This window comes from Dromiciops gliroides, chromosome 4, assembly GCF_019393635.1.
Source record: "Dromiciops gliroides isolate mDroGli1 chromosome 4, mDroGli1.pri, whole genome shotgun sequence".
In the NCBI taxonomy this organism is placed as follows: Eukaryota; Metazoa; Chordata; class Mammalia; order Microbiotheria; family Microbiotheriidae; genus Dromiciops; species Dromiciops gliroides.
The window spans coordinates 391,808,244-391,831,951 of NC_057864.1; the positions used below are offsets into that span (position 1 = coordinate 391,808,244).

The 23,708-nt window shown below is 37.6% G+C and overlaps 1 protein-coding gene across 1 annotated transcript in view; it reads left to right on the plus strand.

The window, feature by feature from the left end:
- The window catches only part of ESR1 (estrogen receptor 1), a 531,109-nt gene that overhangs the window by 35,894 nt on the left and 471,507 nt on the right, over nucleotides 1-23,708 (plus strand). The window contains 1 exon segment of the mRNA XM_043999817.1: nucleotides 21,696-21,773. The gene's annotated coding sequence lies outside the window, so the exon portion shown is untranslated.

Consider the following 23,708-nt stretch of genomic DNA (forward strand, 5'->3'; position numbering starts at 1 on the left):
TCAAGTATAATCTTCATTAACATAGTTTCATGTCTCTTGATGCTGATCCTTGTGCTAAAATTTCTTTTTGACCCCTTAGGTGGGGTAGCAAACTTTATCAAGTGTTGATAGCTACAATATTAAAAAAAAGATCCAGGTCTCTATCCATGTTTTCTAGGGACCCAAATCCATAAATATGTTAACTATAAGGTATAAAATTTCCTATTACATTTAATTTGGAGGTTAGATGATAGTAGCAAAATGTTACCATCTTCTGAAATGATGATAATTTTAGAAATGATTTAACATAGTTATACATTTTTGCATATACAAAACAGCAAAAGCATATGATATGTTAAATATGAATTTTAAAACAATTACCTTTTTGCCTTTCATAATGGCTTAAGGACATCATTTCTAGCAAGTAAAGACAGAGCTATTTTATGCAATGGAATTGGAATTTTCTTCTCTCTCTTTTTTTGGTGGAGATTTGAAATTTTATCACAAGGTGTCTCTTGTAGAAATCCCCTCATCAAGGCAGATTGGCAATTTGTCTTTCACTGAAAAGTTTAATAATTTGCACAACTAGTGTCAGGGGGAAGACTTGAATGCACAACTCCCTGCTTCTGAGGCCAGTCAGCTGTCCACTACACAACACTACCTCTCAAAATGGTTGGAGTGTAAGCTAAGTGCCAGTCTTGGAGTCAGGATGACCTGAGTTCAAATGTGACCACAGACACTTACTAGTTGTGTGACCTCTGGGCAAGTCACTAAACCCTGGTTGCCTCCAAAACCACAAAAGCCCCAAATGAATGGAAATGGAATAAAAATCACTAGAAGCTACTATACTCAATCATATGCCAATGAAACTTCAAACTTGGTTTTGTATGATAATAAATTGAAAAGCAGTTTGGTATTGGAGTTCCTTACTGGGGGTCTTCTACATGGATGAAATACAATATCCAATCCCTGCAAAATGTGTATTAAAGGGGCAGCTAGGTGTAGTGGTGGATAAAGTACTGGCCCTGGATTCAGGAGGACCTGAGTTCAAACGTGGCCTCAGACACTTGACACTTACTAGCTGTGTGACCCTGGGCAAGTCACTTAACCCTCATTGCCCTGCAAAAAACCCCCCAAAATCCAGTGTATTAAATAATGTACTGAACTAGGACTTAGAAGACAGCTATATCTAAGTCTGAGCATTGTTAAATATTAGTGGACACAGCGAGTTTCCTCATTTTATCCTTGAACTTACTGGGAAAGTTTCCAATGTTTCACCATTTCATATAGTGTAAACACTTGGCTTCAGATAGATAATCTGTCCTATTAAGAAAAAGGTTTTTATTCTTATGCTTTAAGCATTTAAGACACACAAATTGGTACTTTATTTTGTTGAATGCTTTTCACAATCCATTGATGTAATAATGTATTTTAAAATATTGTTATTAATATGATTCAATGTGAATAAGTTGTCTGATCTTGAACCATCCTTGTGTTCTTAGTATAAATGCAATTTTATTAATAATGAATGATTTTAAAATATTTTGCTATAGCCTCTATTTTCACCACTAATAATTAATGATACTGTCTATAATTTTCTTTCTCTGTTTTATATTTCCTTGATTTAGGTCAGAAATTCTTATCTGTGTAATAGGAGTTTGGTTAAATGCCTTCATTCTTTACTTTGTAACTAGTTTGTGGACTTTTTTGGTTCTTTAAAAGCTTCCCAGCATGCATTTGCAAATCCTTGTGGACCAGTTTTAAAAAAAATATTCTTAGCATTTGTGGTTTTACTTTATGTCTCTTTTAGAGGTTGTCTTCTTGTTCTTGTTTTTATTCTTGTTGTTCTCCTCCTCCTTTCCTTACCTCTTCTTTCTCCTCCTCCTCCTCCTTCTCTTCCCCTTTCTTATTATATATATATATATACATATATAATATGTATATACACACACATATATATGTTTTTATAGCATGTACACGATATGCATGTTGTTTCTTCTATTATGATATGAACTTCTTGAGGGCATGGATCTGTTTTCACTTTTCTTTCTATAGTACTAGCACCTGTCATAAATTAAGTGATTGGGGGAAGAGGGGGGCAGCTAGGTGGCGCAGTGGATAAAGCACCGCCCCTGGATTTAGGAGGACTTGGGTTCAAACGTGGCCTCAGACACTTGACACTTATTAGCTGTGTGACCCTGGACAAGTCACTTAACCCTCATTGCCCCACAAAAAAAATAAAGTGACTGTTAATTAAGCAATTGAGCAATAATTTCTTTATTTCTCTTCTCTTTATTTTGAATATACCTTCTCTTTTTTGATCTTGGTAATTTGGTTTGCCTCTCTTTTTTGAGCAAATCAGCTAATAATTTATTGATTTGATTGGTCTTATCAAAAAGCCACTTCATCATCCTTGCCTCTCTACATGTTGTATTCTACCCGAACCCCCCAACAGAAAGAAAACTTCTTCAGGAGGAGGATTGGTTTTCATTGTCATTTTGTACCCTTAGTGCCTAGCATTTTACCACGTACATAGGATGACTTCAGACATACTTGTTGAATTGAAATGCTAGTTACTGAACTTCTTTGAACATGTTTCCTCTTCTGAAAAAATGGAAGAATAAAAATGTGCTCACTGCCTACCTCACAGGGTTGTTGTGAGGAAATCACGGAGCAAACTGGAAATGAGATTTTTTTATTATTATTAAGTCAGCAACAGTTTAACTGCCTTGAAAACAACATTACCCAAAAGAAGGTTATTCCAAGTAAGTTCCAATCTAATTTGCTGATTGAGACAATATTTAAAGAAAGGGCTTTTTTTTGTTTATTTGTTTTAAAATATCTCTATTATTTTATTTTGCCCCAATTACAAGCAAAACAATTTTAATATTCATTTTTAAAACTTTGACTTCCAGATTTTCTCCCTTCCTCCCTTCCCACACCCCTGATTGAGAAGGCAAGCAATTTGATAGAGGTTATACATGTGTAGTCATGCAAAGCATATTTCTTGGAAGCTTTAGATATAGGGGCCCTGACATTGACATCTTCCTCTAGGGTGCACCTCAATCTTCCTTGTCGCTCAGGAAACTTTCTGTGGTCCTTGCCTTTCTCTGTCTGCTCATCTTGCCTTTCTTTTACTTGACTTTTAGCTCCTTAAAGTGAAGCACTATTTCTAGGCTGCAGTATCAGAAGCTTCAGAAGGTCCCAGGTGGTATGATTTAAGGAGGAGCAGGATCTTCACTTGCCCGGCCTGTTCCCTGGTTCATAGCTGACCCCAGACCAATTTGCTAATCAACCAGCTTTGTGTGTTGTTGTTGTTGTTGTTGTTGTTGTTGTCGTCGTCAGCTCCAATGAGCCTGTGCCCCTCCCCCACCTGGGCTACTGCTACTCAATCCTACCTCCTGGTTCCCAGCAGGGGTGAAAAACCCAAGTTCTGCCTCATTACCAGCATAGACCCCTGTAATCTCTCCCCTGCCAAAGGCTCAGCCCTCTCACCAGACTGTCAGCTTAGTTCCAGACAACACTGGTGCAACAGCTGATTCAGAGGCTATGGGGGTCTCTTTCTTTGGTGAGGCCTTCCTGGGACTGGATCTGTGTCAGGGTAACTGTGGGCTTGGGCTCCACTCCTGTATTAGCACAGCAGCTCCCTCCTTCTGACTTCCCAAGCCATCCTTGGTTGGAAGATGATTTCAGTACATTCTTCCATGGATTTTGCTGCTCCAGGAATTGTCCCATAGCATTATTTGGATGTTTTTTTTGAGCGATCTTGTCATGAGTTCAAGAGCTCACTGCCTTTCCTCCACCATCTTGGCTCTGCCATGGAAGTCCTTGCAAAGCATATTTACATATTAGTCATGTTGTGAAAGAAAACATAGACCAAAAAAGTCTCAAGAAAAACAAATAAAGTAAAAAAAAGTATGCTTCAATCAGCATTCACATACCATCAATTCTTTCTCTGAGGATAGATAGCATTTTTCATCATAAATCCTTCAGAGTTGGATTATCGTAGTGCTAAGAATAGCTAAGTCATTCATAGCTGATCATCTTACAATATTGCTGTTACTTTGTACACAGTATATTTTACTTTGCATCAGCTCATGTAAGTCTTTCTAGATTTTTCTGGGAGCATCTTGCTCATCATTTTTCATATTGCAATAGTATTCCATCATAATAACATAGCATAATTTGTTCAGCCATTCTCTAATTGATGGGCATTCCCCCAATTTAAGCAAAAGTTTTAATATAATGACAGAATGGACAGATACCCTGTTGTAGCTGCTATCCAAATTATATTTATTCCTCATGAAGTTGAGATTTTAAGGCTGAAAGTTATGTTAGAGGCCATTGAATTCAACCCCTTCAGTTTTATAGATGAAGTAATCAAGGTGCAGATAGGTGATTCATCCAAAGTCAAACAGCTTATCAGTAATAGAGCCATGATTAGAATCCAGTTCTCATAAATCTCAAATCCAGGTTTCTCTCTACTATACAAAAAAACAAAGGGTGTTTTATCCCCTGATTGTAGCCACTATTCAAATTACCCTATATTTACCAAATTATTCTTTGGTTACATACAATCAATATCAGATAGTTTACATTAAATATCATATTTTACTCATGCATTGTGTTCCATCATTCTTTAATTATTTCATGAGGTTGTCTTATCTCTTGACTAGATTATAAACTCTTTAAGTGCTTTTTTTTTTGTATAGCATCGTAGATTCTAGGGGTCTTTATCCCAGCTCTCATTTGTACTGATAAATCAGGTCCAAAGAGTATAGCTATGTCCTTAGGGCTTTAAGGCTTTTCCTGGGGAGGGTATCTTTCTAATGCTTATGAGCCCCCACCAGTGTGCATCCTGCCAAAATGATAAATTGATTATCAGTAGCAACTTCTTCTTCTTCTTTTTTTTTTTTTTTGCTGGCCAATGAGGGTTAAGTGACTTGCTCAGGGTCACATAGCTAGTAAGTGTAAAGTGTCTGAGGCTGGATTTGAATTCAGGTCCTCCTGAATCCAAGGCAAGTGCTTTATGCACTGTGCCACCTAGCTGCCCCATGATAAATTGATTATCAATCTGTCAGCCAGACAATTAATTTTTGAAAGAGGTATTTATTAGAGTAGTAGAGTTGGTACAAAGCAGCCTAGAAAAAGTCTGTGACACTTTCCAGTAAGTATATACAGAATCAAGGGAATGTAAATCCAAGTTTAGAAAGCACAAGTGTGGTAGAGGGTAACACAGGTTCTGGAAAAACCTCCTGCTGGCATCATAAAGATGTTCCTGTTAGGTATGGTTTAGCTTTTCTGCTTTGATCTTTACAGAGCTTTGAATCTAAGTCTTGTTTGTCCTTGGTTCCTAATTTGGTCCTCCTAACTTTGAGAGATTCTTCTCTGGCTGGGGGTATGGAGGAGGAGATGAGGAAACTGAGAAGACCAATGTCCAGGGCCCTGCTTCCCCTTTCCCCATGGAATCTTTCTTAGGGATTTTGATGGAAAGCTTTCTCTTCTCCATTTCCTCAAATCCTTCAGGCCCCAAATGGCCTGATATTTTATTGATTATCCATATGACGTGACAATTCCCTCAATTAATGGGAACATAATGCATGTGCAAAGTCACTTTAGTTGATCAAACAAGGACTTTTTTCTGTACTTAGTCTAGAGCCCACGACTGACTGACTGATTGATTGATTGATTGATTTAATGGTGAAGAGTTTTCACCTGGTTAAGATACTAGGCTTCAGCTTCTTGATGCTTTTAAAGAGATCTGTGATCTGATCAAACTCTATTCTTTTATTGGTACTATTTAAAAATAATTCTCAGTTCATATTGTATTCAATCCAATGAGTATTTATTAAAACCTATTATATATCTATATATCTATATCAGGTTCTATGGTAGACTCTTACAATACAAAGACCAAAGAAAAACAGGTTCTGTCTTCAAGTAGATTGCATTTTTTTTAGGACAGTTTATAAATACTGGGAGATTTATGCGCTTCTCCATTGTTGGCAGTTTTGTGTTGATATTCCTTAGAAATAGCACCATCCCTTATCTATAGTCTGAAAAGCCATATGCACAGCAAGGTGTTGAGGAGAAAGCCCCAGATGGTTGTACCCCTCTATTTTCCCACTGCATTTAGTGTTGTGGAGTGTCCCTTAAAGGAACACTACCATCTGTCTCCATTTATGGTATGTCCAAGTAACACTTTTTCTTCTTTTGAAATGCTTTAATCTCTCAGGGATCTTGTTTAGACAAACAAGTCATCCTGAAAGCAGGTTTTTGTTCTTTGGGTAGAATTCTTAAAACTCACACACACACACACACACACACACACACACACACACACGCACACACACAGCTCTTTTCCTTTTTAAAATGTTTACAACTTTGATTTATTATCTCCTTTTACATATAGAATAAATGAAAGGTTGCTACATGCAAATCATTTGTGATCTACACAGTGAGATTTGACTAGCCTCTACCTTTACATAAAATGTGAACTTTAATTGAACTTGTTGATTTTTCTCCCACAATATTTTCTGATTGACTGGGCTCCTGAAGCAAAGCTATACCTTTTTTTGAGACTTGAATTGTCTTTAGCTTTCTGCTTTCTAAGTACCTTACGTTTTGAGCAAATGATACTTAAAGGTAAGTAGGTACTGGATGTTGACTACATTATGATTTATGACTGTTTTCAATAATCTATACCCAGAGACTGGGCAAAGCTATAATGATGTGACTTTCTGGGCCTAGAACTTATACATGTAGAATGACATTCGCCTTAGAAAACTCCCACAGGCTGGCTAATGTATATAGTTGGAGAGCAGAGCTTCACCTTTAATAAGAAAAGAAGCTCTGGGTCACTTGGGTATTATGATCAAGTTGAGGAAAAATTTTTAAGGGGACTCATTGGATTGATCTCAATTATTAAAGCCAGGAAGAGATGATCTATGGAATTCAAGTCTAAACCCAACCATTATCTGAGCCATTAGATTAAAAAAACAACACAAACTGATTTAGTCTGGACTCAGACAAAGTAGATTTCTGCTTGAATGACCCATATATGTTGCCTTATTTATCTGATTTACTTTGCTAGTAGAGACCTGTCCTTTAGTTGGAACTTGTATTACATTGGGATACAATAATGGGTGACGAGATGCCACAGTTCCATTGTCTTGAATCCTTAATAAAATATTTCAGGATATTAGGTACAGTGTGGTCCAGAATGAACTATACACTGACCCTGGTTGTTTTACAAAATTGCTAGAGCTAGCCCAGTTACAATTAAATAGTTGCCCTTATCTGTCAGTTGAATCAGTTACATTGGAGAAGTAAATCTATGAGTTTTGGGATGGAAGCTCCTCATAGTTAGAACTTTTTCATTTTGTCTTTGTATGCCCATGCCTAGTACCATGCCTTGAACACTGTAGGTACTTAATAAATGCTCATTGAATTATATTACATATAATTTCATTTTCCTTTAAATGGTATTAATTATAAATTTGTTCAATGTTTTCACGATTTGTTCCAAAATACTAATTTGCTCATTTTCTCATCATTTATTCTGGTTGATGATGATAAATTCCATTTAATGAAATAGTTACCAATTTTTGACAAAATAAGAGAGAAAAATATTTAAAAAAATGTTTCATTGATGCTTTTCGTGGTATAGCTATCATTTTCCAAGGCCATTCTGCCAATGATAGAACCTTCTCTTGCTACAGAGCAGAACAGTTAAAGAAAGCAAACCAACACATTGATCATGCCTGACAGCATATGCCTTATTCCTCATCTCTAGTCTACCACTTTTCTACTGAGAGGAATAAGGAATATCTTTGTATCAGTCCTCTGGAATCGATTGCTCAATGCATTAATTTGAATTCTAACACCTTTAAGCCTTGTTTTCCTTTATGTTATTGTGGTCATCGTGGATATTGTTTTCTTGAGAGGGCACATGAATAGTTACACAGCTTTACTAGAAACTAATGAGGAAAGAGAAAGGTGATGTGTAATTAGAAAAGCAGGGCGGTAAAGTGAAAAGAATCCTGGGCTAAGCCAAAAAAAAAATCTGAGTTTGAATTTTAGTTCTTCTTAGTAGCCATGTCATTTTGGGCAAATTACTTGCCTTCCTTTAGCCTTCATTTCATCATGTATAAAATGAGGAAATAATACTTGTGTTAGCCATATCATAGGGTTTTGGGGAGGATCAAATGAGATATGTTCCCAGATGAGTATGTAAAGTAAATGTCAGCATTATAACTTCACAGTGATTCATTGTACTTCTCATAGATCCCTCAATTGATAGAGTACTATTGTACCTTTAATCATATACTCATGTGCAGGTAGCAATGTATCGAGCATATGAGTGACTCAGAAGATTTGGCAGTAAAAGGCAGAAATCACTACATGCCTTGACTCAATAGTCTTTGTAAATCATTTAACTGAATAATTTGATTAATATAGAAAAAGCTTTTATTGTTGCTCTTCTCAAACTTGCATTCAAAGAACTGATTTATTGGATAATATATCTTTTAGTTGTTACTAATCTTAAATTTATGAAGAGGAGGGGCCTCCTTTTCAACCCTTCAGTCTTCCAACTTTAACATCTCCCTTGGCTTTTCTTCCTCCCTCCTTCATTCCTCCCTCCTCCCTCCCACGCTCCTGCCCATCCTTCCTTCCTTCTTTCCTTCTTCCCTCCCACCCTCCTGCCCTTCCTTCCTTCCTTCCTTCCTTCCTTCCTTCCTTCCTTCCTTCCTTCCTTCCTTCCTTCCTTCCTTCCTTCCTTCCTTCCTTCCTTCCTTCCTTCCCTCCCTCCCTCCCTCCCTCCCTCTTGTTTCCTCTCTCTGTTTCTCTACCTCTCTGTCTCTGTCTACCTATCTTTATCTAGGTCTGTCTGTCTTTGCCATTCTCCGTTTCTGACTGTCCATCTCTCTTTTTCCCATTCTAAGGTTCCTATCCATTTAATAAATGGCAACATGTCTAGGAAAGTAGACATGAGAGATGCCTTTCCTCCTACCTACTCCTCTTCCCCAAAACTCCTTAATTTTTTTTTTACAGTAGACCAAAGTTCATCAACTAAGTAATTTTTAAAGACCTTTAAGATACAAGCTCTTAAATTACAAACAGGTTTCAAAACCTCTTTAAATTTCCAGGTCCTTTTATTTGTTCATTTTTTACTTCAGAATGTTTATCTCCTGGGTCAGAGAGAAACTTAAATCGCTGCAGGAAATGCCAGACAGTTTATAGGAAGATCATATGACAGGGGGAAGGGCTTAAGAGTCATGGAGAAGCTAAACTAGTCTAAATTGACTGTCGTGAAGTACCCATTTAATCAGTGTCAAGAAGAAAGCAAATGGGTTGAGGGAATGACTGAATGGCATGGCTAGAATCCCTTTCACACAAGAGTTTTCACGTGGCTTTTTAGCAGCAACTAATTTAGGCTTGCCAAAATTTATAGGCTGAACGAATGCTTTTTCCTAGTTAGATTCACCTCTGTCAAGAGCTTTATGCTTTATTATAGGCAGAAAACACATCAGCTGGACCATGTTAGAGTTTCGCTGGCAGATTAATGACACACACTCCACTTTTTGTCAAATCTCCATCTTAGCTGAAGTGCTCAGAAAGTTAAAAAATCTGGCCTAGCATGGAGAAAAGGCAGGCCTTCATTTTTCAAACCGAGATTTTCCAGTTCTAGTCAAATGGTGGTGCTAGTTCTTCATTTTTGAGGCATTGCATTTCCTAATTTCTTGGTCATAACAACCTCCTGTGTATTGCCACAGAGCAGATTTCACCAAAACAGAGAATGCAAGGGCACATGCACAGAAGCTGTTTAATGGGCTAGAAAGGTTAATAGTCCTTCTTCCTGCATATTCTATAGTATAAGAAGACAGACAGGCTGTGAGGGAGATTCTTCTGTCCAAGTAGGTACTCCTATTTTTTCCCTCCTCTCTTTCTTTTTCTTTTATTTTTTCCCCTCTTTTTTTCTTTTTTGAGGGGGAGGGAATCTGTGTGTATATGTATTTGTGTGTGTGCATGTTATTTACAAGCATGTTGTAACTCTAGTGCTTACAGGCATTCACTTTCTTTTTTTCCATATGGCTTGAGGCATATTTTGCAAAGTCTGTTGGCAAGAGTATTACTATGTTCAAGTGTTAAGTCTGAACTAAGTGCAATGGAAATTCACTTTTGGAATAATAATCAGCTGAGTCAGAGGGCAAGAAGGGTACTCTTTTCTTAGTGCAATAGTGATGGACTTATTGCTCCCAAAAAAATATATTTTTTGGACACAGCTCTCCCTATGAAATCCATAGAAATATTCCAGAATCACTCAAGTCTCTCTATCCAGCCAACCATGCACATTGATCAGATCTGAAACAGAATGAAGTTATCAAGACCATATGGCAGCTACCTGTTATGTTATAGTATAAATACAGTCACTTTTGGCAGTTCCAACCAAATATTTTGAACAAGCTGTTTCCTAGAGGAAAGGAAGATTTCCAAAAAGCCATCTAATCCAGTGATATGAGCCTAGGAAGAAAGAGCTTGTCATTGATTTGCTTTGTAATCTCAAGCAACTTATTTCGACTCCTGACCTCAGTTTTCTTTTGTGTGAAGAAGAAAAAAAATATATTGGTTTGTTTGTTTCAGCAGGCTGGTGTCCTCATTAATGACTGTACCACATATGACAGCATCACATGGTGCTAGTCCAGTAATGATGTGGCAAGCACACAGCAAGGACGGTACACTTTCATTTTGGTGAGAGGAAAGCCACAAGTTTCAGGAAACGTTCATTTTAGTTGTCAGTTTAACTCTGTAGCAAGAAAGGAACTACCCCCCCCATAGGAACTGATATAATTTAAAAAACACATATGTATGCATATATATGTAAGGGTTAGATTGTATCTGGACATTAAATCACGGCATGTACTCCTGTTTCAAGGTACCAGATTTCATGTGGCTTCATGGGCAAGAGCGAATGGACTTGCAGAACAACTTTGAGAAGGAGCTTGCTGGGAAAATTGTCTTGTTTGTGGTGAATTTCTTTCTTTTTTTTTTTTTTTGGCTTTAATTGTAAACTAGCTTGGGTGTAAGATGAGGATGAACATAGGCTAACCATTCAAACTTCACTGAGCCTTTTTAAAAAAATGCACAAAGAACCAAAGAAATTAAAATGGATGTTTTAAATCACTTCCTATTTACTCATGAATGATGTACTTGATTTTTTTAACCTCCATTTCTCTATTTGCTAAATGAAAGCATCATCTGAGATGGTTTTTGTTGACAGCACCCTTTGTTGCTGTTGTTCAGACCTCTAATTTCATCAGTGTAGGGAGCTTGCAGGTAAGGAAATTCCCTCTATCAATGTGAATCCCCAACTTCCCTGTAATTTATAGTCTTAGAGAGTTGCCTGGTAGCAGGGATTCACCTGAGATTATGTCACTAATAAGTGTCACAGATGGACCTAGAACCCAGACCTTTCCTATTCTGGTTTAGGCTCTCAAATCACTATTCCATGCAGCCTCTTTTGGTTTCATTTCATAATATTTATTTTATTTCATGGATATCTTAATGGTATCTACTAGGCCTTTGGACACTTGAAATATTGCAGCAGAAGTTTTCAGGGGTCTTTTAAGTGAAAAAAAAGATGAGTAATTTTCAATAATTTATACATGATTAATATTGAGTAGTGAGCAACAGGCTTAATTTAAAAAATAATAATATATTTTTTAAAATTTTTGCAGGGCAATGAGGGTTAAGTGACTTGCCCAGGGTCACACAGCTAGTTAAGTGTCAAGTGTCTGAGGCTGGATTTGAACTCAGGTACTCCTGAATCCAAGGCCAGTGCTTTATCCACTGCGCCACCTAGCTGCCCCCTAAAAATAATAATATTTATATAGTGCTTTAAGATAAAAGCATTTGTCAATAGAATCTTTTTCTTAGCAATGTGGAAATATATATATAAATTTTATTTGTGACAGGGAGAGGGACAGATCACATGCTTCTTGAATTAGCAATGAGGATGTAGTTGCATAACTATCTTCTTTCCTAAAATTTATTCTCAGCTCTACAACCTTCTATCTTGGTGGGGAATAAGGGAGTGATAGACAACATGCTTACTTTCTACCCCTCAAATACACTTACACTTGACATCTATATGCTAGAAATAATTTCTGATGGCTTCTCCATCATTTTTTCATGATATCTGTATTTTCTTTGCATATTTGTCCATAATAGGTCTGCTTACTTAAAGCATAGTTCAAATGGGGCCAAGGTGCTAGGTTTGAACTCATTATGGATTGCTTGTTACCAATAAACAGAAAAAATTTCTGTTTTAGAGCCATAGATTATATATCCCTAATCGAGTCTAGACACTTCATAGATACATATTACTGGTTAATACTAGGCAAAGGATGAGGTAGTTTATTAAGCTCAGTGTAGCCTCAAAGTCCATATCTGATGTGGGTGGGTGATATCTTTTTCTAGGAAGGATGGACACACCTTGACTGCCTAACTTGTTCTGCATAGGATTTGGCATCATACCCATGTAAAATAGATGCTTTTAAAGTTAACTTCTAATAATGCCAAGAGTAGTGATGGTGGTGCACCTACAATAACCTTGGAAACATTTCAGAACTCATACAGGTGGGAAACCAGAGCATTCTATGCATTGTCTATTTATCCTAAGATAGATAATTTAACTGATTGTACCTCAAGAAGTCTGTGATTGCACTTTCCTGAGGCAGTGTGATACAGTGGATAGAAAACTGGTCTTGTTGTTAGGAAGACATGGATTCAAGTCCTCATATATATATTGGCTATGTGATCCTGGTCGAGTTACTTGACCTCTCAGTATTAATCAAAAGCATCATATCATATCTCTGTGCATAGGTTAGAGCATTCCTTCCAGCATTAACAATCTATAATTCTATGTCCCTTTCCCTGAGGACCTGCTATCCTAAAATATTAGACGAGTTAGGCAAAAAGCTGGAATTGGAGTTAGGAGGACCTGAATTCAAATCCTTCTTTAGACAGTTACTAACCAGCTGTGACCTTGGGCAAGACACAACTTTTCTCAACCTCAATTTTTTCATCTGTGAAATAGGAATATTAAGAGCAATTCCCTGACAGAGTTTTTGAGAGGATGTGATAGCACTACATAGATGTTATTATTGTTATTATTAAGAATTCATGTTTCAGCATTCCTTTGATTCAATATTCCAAATGGAAAGATGGGCTGAGGCACCTACTCCTGCAGCTGCCCAGAAATGTTCTTCACTTATGGGAATGGGGGAATGGAGTTCAGTGGTTTGAGGGTAAAGGAAAAGGAACAGTTTGTACTTTTTTCTCTTCCTCTTCTTTCTTCTCTTCCAAGGAGGGTGAGGGGTGATGGCAAATAACAAGCAAGGAAATATGGGGGACAGGAAGGCCAAACACAATATGTCATTTTGCCAAAAATCTGAAGTGATGATATTCTATTTGTGAGAGAATGTTCCATTTGAGAAAGTCTAAGAATCCTTTTGCCGTGGTTGACTGGAGAAGAATTTTAGATGTTGAGTGGCCAATTTTTGAGAGATGGTACTATCACAGAATTCTACACTGTTTTGGTTGGGTTGAAGCTATCCCTCCATACTATTTAGACTTCACAAATCTAGTCCTTACAAATTTAGGTGCTTCCATTTTTGGCTCATGAATACAACTTTTAAAAAAATCACTGTGACATTTTCTCAGGATAAAACTCAGAAAGCAAAACATTTTATGACTATATTCATAATGAATTGTTAACAAATAATAATGGACAAATATTAATGTATGTTACTGTTGGTTGTGGTCAACACACATTTATTAAGCACCTAATATGTGCCAGAAATGGTTCCAAACATTACAAAGAAGGAAAAGAGTCCTGTCCTCAAGGAACTTACTGTTTACCAGTTCGTTAGTTGTTTTAGAATAGCTGAATCTGTTTCTTTGCTCTCTCCTTCTTCTTACTGTTTGCATTTTGCCATTTTTATTGATCCCTCAGCCCTTCCATTGTAAGTTGGGTCCCAAGAAGTCAAGGAAGGTCAAACAAATCTGCCAGATATTCTCTTGTTAGCAGCTTTACTGATAGGATTTGTGAGGAAGGAGAATGAAACTGTTAAGTAGGAAAGAGGTTTGGGGATTATTTTTGACTTAGATTTATTGATGTGATTCTTACCCATTATCACAGATACTTGAGCATTCACTGCCTTAAAGCATTTCAAAGCCTTCTTCTAGACCTGTAGGTAAAGTGAGTTGCATTTGAGTTCTTTATCTCACTCTAGAGTCCTAAATTTACTGCTAACTTATCAAGCTGTTTCTCAGAGGAGTGGTATTTAGTGTGGTCACAAGAAAACATCTGCAAGGCTTAGACCTTAGTGGCAGATTGCCAGTTAGAACATTTGGCCTATAAAATGTAGATTTCAGAGGAGAAAAATTACTCCAGGGACCCTCAAAGCTCTTAAGGAGACAACCAAGAAAAAATGTCTTGTCACTGATCGAACTGAAATATGGACTTCTGATTAATTAAGAATTCACAGAGTCTGGAATAAATCTGAGGAGTGTCTTGTTATGACACGATTTGGAGTTGATGTCAATCCCTGCATTCAGGATTTGTAATAGATTATTCAGTGGAATATGGACTGCTAGGGAGATCAAAAGAGAGCACTGGCTGTTTTCATCAATCTTCTTAAGTCAAGCCTACCCGGCTTTAATCCAAGTGGAGGGGTTGAGCAACTATCTGATGAAGTGGGTGGTGTAGACAGCCAAAACCAGATAATGCATAACCAAAAAGTTACTGGAGGGAAAATAGAGGCTTAAAACAGAAGGTGAAATGTCAAGTCAATTTGGGTAGCCTCCACAACCCAATTTCACTGCATAATTGCCAATTTTCTTTTGCTCTTAAGTTCTTTATTAGAACTGCCTAGGAGCCTGGGAGAAAAGTGAATCCACCCCACTTGCTTCATATTTGTGCAGAATTGCTCTAACTCTATTAATTTTTTCTGCATGCCTGGTTTTGACTATTTCCAGGAATAAGATTTCACTCTTGTTGAGGTAGTCACTAAGTATGGCTAAGCAAGGCCATCCCACAGTCTGACATGACAGAAGCCTGGCACATAGTAAGAGCTTGTTGACTTCTTGGTAGCTGGATTTGGCTATAGTTTAGCTGGGGATTGTGGCTACTTGACCTGGTTTTCATGTCACGTATTTAAAGCTTTTTAATTTGAAAGTCTGTTGTTTTCTTAATTGTATCCTCATAGGTTAATTTTCTTTTCTCCAAGGTTTTAATGGGGGAAAATGGTAAAGTGGTTCAAATCCAAGAGAACGGACTTTGTTGTACAACTTTAGGCAATAATTACCAAAGGCACTAGATGAGTATGGTGCTTTCTGCTCTCTGTGATATGGGAAACATAAACTACTTCTTTGGAGCAGCTGTTTCCCACTCCTAAAATGTAGTTATCGGTGCATCGCCCCCTGTAAATCTGTCAATGTGTACCTGCTAATTCCAAAGACTCCTAAATTCCACGTTAAATTTTCCATTTGTTGTTTTTTATTGGGAAAAGGTTCATAAATTAGATCACTGCTGCCTTAGATTGGAAAAGACACAGATGTACTAATGTTTCAGATGGGAAAAACAAAGTTGAGGTTAAATAGTTCTTTTTTTACCCTCAGATGTCTTGTACATGAGAGTCCTTATACATGTAGCACCTGTTTCACCCTGCCCACATGTGGGCTCCCAGAAAAACTACACCATGTTTGAAGGAGGTTTGTGTCTTAGAGCAGTACTGACTCTAATCCATAATACATGAGCTTCCACATATGTATTTATTTTTTGGAAAACATTAGTTCAAAGCACAAAGACATGTTAATCATATTGCAAAACAAATATAATGACAAGAAAAGACTTTCCTTTGCATATGTGGGGTACACATCACCTCAAGTTATCATACTATCAGTGGGGGGAGATTCACACAGTGGACATATATGACTAGGAAACATGCTTCAAGGGTACTTACATAGGGACACATGGGTCCAGGGGATGCAGATGACAAGGCTAACTCATATCTCTAATGTTACAGAGCTGTCAATATTCTCTGCTGGATTCACATCTCTTTCCATTGTGTCATCAATGCGAGTATCTTCCCTTATCTTGTGTTTATCAAGCGGCTTTCTGCTACCATTTTCTGGGTTTCAGCTACTTAGCATGTTCAGGACCATTTAGCCTCTTCAAGACTGATTGCTGCCATCTGCTACCATCTACTGGAGTGCAGGGGCTAGAAAGTTCCTCTATGGCAGGAGCTTTGAGCTACCACATCTAACCAGGAAACCAAGAAAAGTCAGCAGAATATGCTAGGTTAAGATTAAACCATTATTTTGGCAGTATCTTATGACTCATTCAAGGTCCTTGATTCCAGACAACTGTTTCACTTGGAATTAAAAAATGCCTTTTAGGGGCAGCTAGGTAGCACAGTGGATAGAGCACCGGCCCTGGATTCAGGAGGACCTGAGTTCAAATCCGGCCTCAGACACTTTACACACTTACTAGCTGTGGGACCCAGGGTAAGTCACTTAACCCCAATTGCCTCACCAAAAAAAAATGCCTTTTAACTTCTGTTAAATTCCTCATTGTGAATCTGTGTCCCCCAAACCCTTACTGGGGGTTGCACACCGCCCCCCCCAAAGGAAAACTAACCCACAGAAATTCTATAGGAGGTAGAATGAAGAAGATCTCTTCTTTCCTTGGAACTTCCCTGATTGGCAAGCAAAAGAAACTGGGAACAAGAACGAAGGATCAAGTGAAACATTAACTTTGGCTTCTATTTCCCATTTTTGCCTTCATTATGTATACCCGTTATTCACCTCTGTGGTATATCATAGTTAGGATAGGCCTTTGTTGTTCTCCTCACATACAGTGTTGCAAAAAGAAATCTGGAGGTTTTTAAGAGCAAAGGGTAGGGAATGAAATGACCAATAGAAATACACAATGAATACACTGAAATCACTTTTATTATTTTTGGAGGAAAATCTGTGAATTAGAGGAAAAGAAAAAAATGGATCCCTAGGTTGGGGGATCCCCTACCTGGATACTGCTCTACAAATTGAGCAAGGCAAATATAGACACATTCTATGATATGGGAGAAATTCGTAATGGGATTTAGATATCAAATTTAATAAATTAGGGAATTGAAGGAGCTGTCTTATAAGTCATAGAATTTAGAGCTCAGAGGTACCCTAGAGCTCATTTAATCTAACCCTCTCAATCTGTAAATAAAGAAACCCCCAATAGAGGGTTTTGGGGAGGATTTTTCTATATTTTTCCAATTACATGTAAAATAATTTAAAACATTCATTTAAAAAATTTTAAGTTTACCAGTCATTGAAAAATTTTTGAGTTAAATTCATTAAAAATTTCTACTTCCTCCTTTTCTTCCTTCCTGGAGAAAGCAAGTGATTTGATATAGATTATACATGTGCAGTCATGCAAAGTATATTTTCATATTAACCATGTTGTGAAAGAAAACACAGGCTCCCCTCCAAAAAAACTTCAAACAAATAAGAAAATTTAAAAAAAATCTTTAAAAATTACTTTGATTTGTATTCAGATTTTATCATTTCTTTCTTTGGAGATGGATAGCATTTTTCATCATAAGTCCCTTGGAATTGTCTTAGATCATTACATTGCTGGGGATAACGAAGTTATTCACATTTGATCATTGTACAAGTAACTTGCTATAATTCTGTGTATGAAAGTGAAAGAAATCCTAAGAAATTCCATAAATTGATGGTTATTATGATTTCTACATATAATGAACCAATTCACTTTGATATTTGTAGCTGAATACTGATCACTTCAGCTGTGGTGCTACCAATCTTGAGCATTGTACATGACAATGGGCTTGCTCCAATGTCTCTCATGAAAAAAGTGCATTAAATATATTAAGTAGGCAGAGATTTTCCTTTAAATTTCTCTCTCTCTCTCTCTCTCTCTCTCTCTCTCTCTCTCTCATCTATTCTTTTATCTTTTTTCTATCTTTAAGGGAAGGACTATGGTGTTGCCATTTTTGTTTTTCCCATGTAAGTTATGCATATCCACATAGGTCTGTCAAAATATGCCTCATAGGGAGGCAAGAAAAGACATCTCTAGGGTCTTCTTCCTCCACTTTTCTCCAACCTCCATCCCACCACGATGGGAAACAGAAGACTGGGGCAAAAAGTTTACCACTCTACCCTCCTCAGAGAGAAGGGTGTGCCTGGAATTGTATTTTTCTTTTCCTTTAAATATTGTTGGTCTAGGGGAAGTAATTTTTAGGTTCATGCTACACTCCTGACTGCTATCCTAGGAGGGCCCCTAGCTATCTATCCAGGGTTTTAGTCCTTCCCACCAAATACCAATTCCACAGTGAACACACATAACAAATAGAAAATGAACCCATTTATCCAAACAGAAAACAGAAATTAAAAAAAGTTTTCAAATGGAATTATATATCAGACAATATAGACAAAAGGCACTCTTCCTTTGAGAGTGATTTAACTCAGTTTCACTGGGACAGAGAGCCTTAGATATCCCTCAAGGAAAAATTTCCCAAAGTCTCCATTGTACCAAGTGGGAATAGAGACATGATAGCAATTGTCAGCTTTTCAACATGCTCACTTCTTCCCAGAGTATTTCTCCCTTCATAGACCCAAAGAGAGGTTGGCATCATGTGTTTTCTTTCTTGGTGCTGGTAGCCTGAAGAGCTCAGTTCTTTCTTTTCTCCAGCTCTCACTAATTTCACCCACCCCTCAAGCAGGTGTGGGGCACAGTAATTAATCTCTAACTCATGAGGATCACTTGGTAATAAAGAGGATGATAATAAGAAATATAATAAATTATCAACAGGAGAATAAAATCTATAAAATACCAGCATCTTAAACCCACTGGAGTTGAAATGATCCTAATTCAGTGTTCAAGGCACTAATGGTATACCTACAGTTCTCAATTACAGATACAAATAACATAGAAGAAATATAATCAATATGGGAAAATTATTTTTTAAAATCTCATTTTAGCCATTGGATTCAGTCTTTTTCCAATAAGAAATTTCACCCTATCCATTAAAACAGCTTTTTCTGCCTTGATATTTTTTGACCTCCTTATTTACCTTATATATTGTTTGGGATGAATAAGAAAAATCATGTTTAACCCTACGTTTTTGGTTTTTGGGAAATATGGGGATGGAAACTCTATCCATTGACAAAGATCTGGAACTCAATCTCAAATACGTATTTGGCACGAGGCACAAAGAGATTCAACAACCTGCTAGACATATGGCTAATATGTGTTACAAAACAGGACTTGAACCCAGGTCTTCCTGCTTCCAAAGTCACCCCTCTATCCACTAACCTATGTTGCCTCTCACCCCAAGAAAGGAAATCAAAATCACTTTTAGAGTATGGATCTGTAATATTTTATTCTAATTTTTACTTAAAAAGAATGAAATGGTGCTCATGGTCCCCACCACTCTACAAATCAATTGTCACATTTATTTACTGACTCCTCAAAATACTTAGGAATATGCCTTCCTTTCAAAGTCACTTGGACAGACAAAAGCCATTCTACTGTCTCACAACCATATGCTGATTATACAATTGCCACTCTGCTTCCCTTTTTTTTTCCTCTTTCAAAGACTGTCAAACAAGATATTATTGGCAGGCAATAATCTTTGGAGAAGCTCGGTTGTAAAACCTTGGCAAAAGCCACAATTCAAAAGATGGGGCCTATTGGCACTGTTGTCTAGTGCTATCTTGAAGGCAATGTTTTTATTTAGTGAGCAGTGCATACAGAAGACAAAAAGCTCTTCTGACGTGTATAGCATTCTGGATATTGGAGGGTAACAGCAGATCCATATTTAGCTGACAAATGATATGAATTGTTTATTATCATTATTATATACCCTGAAGAGTCCCCAAGGATTTGGTCGTGTCAAAAGGACAAACATGGCATCAGTCAATCATCAAGTATTTGTTGAATGAACGAATGAATAAAACATTTAGTCAACACTTACAAGCAAACCCTTCTGCTAAGCACTGTAAATACAAATAGAAAAGCAGAGAGTCCCTGTTTTCAAGGAGCTCACATTCTAGAGCACATAGGAAATGTCAGCTGTAAATAAGCCAGAAAGATCCCTTAGAAAAAATATCTTCAGATGCAGTAGCAGAGCAGATAGATAGGGAGAAGGAAACAAGCATTTATTAATTTTTTATGTGCCAGCCACTATGCTAATTGCTTTATAAATTTTCATTTATTTGATCCGCATAACAACCCTGTGAAGTACTGCCCACATATACTATTATTATCCCAATTTTAGAGATGAAGAAATTGAGGGATACAAAAGTTAAGTAACTTGCTCAGGGTCCCACAACTACTAAGTGTTTCATGCTGCACTTGAACTGGGTCTAGCATGCGCTCTACTATGCTTCGTGGTAATGTTGTTGTTGAATCGTTTTAGTCATGTCCAACTCTTCATGACCCATTTGGAGTTTTCTAGGCAAAGATACTAGAATGGTTTGACATTTCCTTCTTCAGCTCATTTTATAGATGAGAAAACTGAGGCAAACAGGGTTAAGTGACTTGCCTATGATCACACAGCTATCAAGTATCTGAGGCCAGATTTGAACTCAGTAATGTGTCTTCCTGACTTCAAGTCTAGCATTCTCTCTGCTGTTCTAGCTTCCCTTTTCAGTGTAATGCCTCTTCCTTGATGTCATTTTCATTGATAAAATCATATCAATTGCTGACATTGAACCATTTGACAGTGTCTAGGACTGTGGGGCAAAAACTTGTTGAGTAGCTGCTGTGTGGTACTAACTGAAGTACAAATAAATACTTTATTTCAGGAATAGGTGCATATTAACTTGGTTAACTTCTTAACTGCATAACAGGACTGTGAAATTCAACTCAAGTGAAATTCAGCTCAATAATCCTGATCTTATATTGATTTTGCTTCTACTCTCTATAAGGCACTTCAACGAAATAAGAATGATAACTGGGGCAGCTAGGTGGCACAGTGAATAGAGTACCAGCCCTGGAGTCAGGAAGACCTGAGTTCAAATCTGGCCTCAGTCAAATGACACATACTAGCTGTGTGACCCTGGGCAAATCACTTAACTCCAATTGCCTCACCAAAAAAAAAAAAAAAAAAAAAGAATGATAACTGATATTCATATAGCACTTCAAGATTTACAAAGTACTTTGTACATATCTCATTTGAGCCCCACATGGACCTTGTGAGATAAGTACTGGAGATATTATTACCACTATTTTATAGACCAGGAGACTGTAGGCTAAGAGATCTGGAAGGAAAGAAGCTTATACAGCTAATTAAGTATTGACAGTAGGATTTGAATTGCAGGTCTTCTGGACTCCAAGTCCAGAGTTCTAGCCAATCCACCTTGCTGCTTCTAATACTTCAAGAAACCCCTAGTTGAATCTAGTCCATTGTTCTGTAATAATGACAAGAGGTTTTTAGGTTGGGGTGGGGTGGTGGGGAGAAGTTAATCAGTGGCTAATCAAGACATCCATAGCAGTTTGCCATAGCAGGCTGCACCTTTGTCTATGTACCTCATGGTTGGTAAGCAGGTCAAACAAGTCATGCCTGAGTGGCAGATCTTAACTGTCAGTGGGTATGCATAACTGAATTAACTTGCAGCCTGTTGCATTGCAGCCTGGAGACTTTGACTGGACTCGAAGAAAGAAAAGCTGCAGGCTGTCCCCTCCCCCCAGCCTTGAAGATCTTATAAAGGTACACTTGTTAATTTTTTTACCATGATTTTTGAGCTATGAACAAAGGTAAACACCTTCAAAGTTAAATTATGGAGGAAATGACCAGGGCTTATTACTTCTGCGCACAGGCTGTCTGAGGTCATGTGCCAGGACAACCTAGGTAAATGCATGCCATTCCTAGAGACTCATTAAGAAGAAAGGCAAAGGAGAAAGGAGACATTTTAAAAGCAATTAGACCTGAAAAGAACAAGAACAGAGAGAAAGGTAAGAGAAGGAAGGGGGCAGAAGATACTGATGATAGCATCAGCAAAATGGGTACCAGTGCTGTTGGGGCCATTGGAGTAGATTCAAATCCATATATGACTCTTTTGGTAGATCACTTTCCTTACTTCTTTCAGTCTTTGAATTGCCCTTATAATCCTCCCTCCTAACTAAAATTAATTCCATAAATATTCCACTTTTTACTGTTTCACCTATATGTAGGAAGCAGCTCCTACTGTCAAGAAGCTTGTGTTCTAATGGGGAGGAGAATAAGAAACACAGGAATAAGTATAAGGGAGGGATATTTGGTTTTCTCTCCATTTGTCCTTCTTTTAGTCAATGTGGTTATATTGAAAGTAAGGTGCAGATAACAAAGTATTGATTTGTAAAGATGCTTCTGATCCCAACACTGTATTCCTTTACAAAATGTGAAAATTTTTCTTTGATTGAATTGGAAAGGGCAACCAATGGCAGGGAAATGATTGGCTGTACCCCTAATGGTTGAGCTTGCCAGCTGGGAGTAGATTTGTGGAATGGAAGTTGGAGATTCTCTTAGTTCAATCATCCAGTGTACAGATAAAGAAACATGTTGAATTTGAGGTTTCAGAGAAGTATCCAGGTCAAGTAGACAGTTTGTAAATGTGTGACTAGATCTCAGAGGAGAAATTGTGATTGAAAATATAGATTTGTAAGTTATCTTCATGAAAGGATCATGGAACTCATGGAAGTACAAGGTGGACCAAAAGTCACAAAGGAGGGGCAGCTAGGTGGCGCAGTGGATAAAGCATTGGCCCTGGATTCTGGAGGACATGAGTTCAAATCCAGCCTCAGACACTTGACACTTACTGGCTGTGTGACCCTGGGAAAGTCACTTAACCCTCACTGTCCCACAAAAAAAAAGTCACAAAGGGGTCTGTTTTCATAACTTTTTGAAAATTATTTTTTCTTTATTTTTCACCATTTGCGAGGCTTGCTTTTTCATACAAGATGTAAATCCATTTCCTATACATACTGTATGTGATGCTATAGTATTGTAAAAACAAAAAATAAAGGAGTTATTAAATACTTGTGACTTTTAGCCTACCCTGTAGATGAGGTCGCCAAAGCAGATATCATAGAGAAGAAAGAAATGAGGGCTAAGAGATATCTATACTTAGGGGGTGTGAAGAAGAAGTTGAACTAAGGAAAGGAGACTGAGGAAGGATAGACAGGTAGGAGAAGAGAGAGAAGCCAAGGAAGGAGTAGTTTACATTTGATAACTTTATTTCCTCACTATCCTTTCAATTCTCAACTCCTTGTAATCAGGCTGCCAACACTATAACTTTTCTTTTTTCCTTTACTTTCTTTTTGTCTCTTTTTTCTCTTTTTTGTGGGACAGTGAGGGTTAAGTGACTTGCTCAGGGTCATACAGCTAGTAAGTGTCAAGTGTCTGAGGTTAGATTTGAACTCAAGTCCTCCTGAATCCAGGGCCGGTGCTTTATCCACTGTGCCACCTAGCTGCCCCTATAACTTTTCAAAATGATCTTTCAAGACCATATCAATAGTCACTTAATCACTAAATACAATGGACTTTCCTCAGCCCTCATTCTTCTTGACCTTTATGTAGCTTTGGGCACTGTTAACCATCCCCTTTTACAGGATACTCTGTCCCTCCCCTGACTTCCTTGATGTTGTTTTCTCCTCGTTCTTCCCC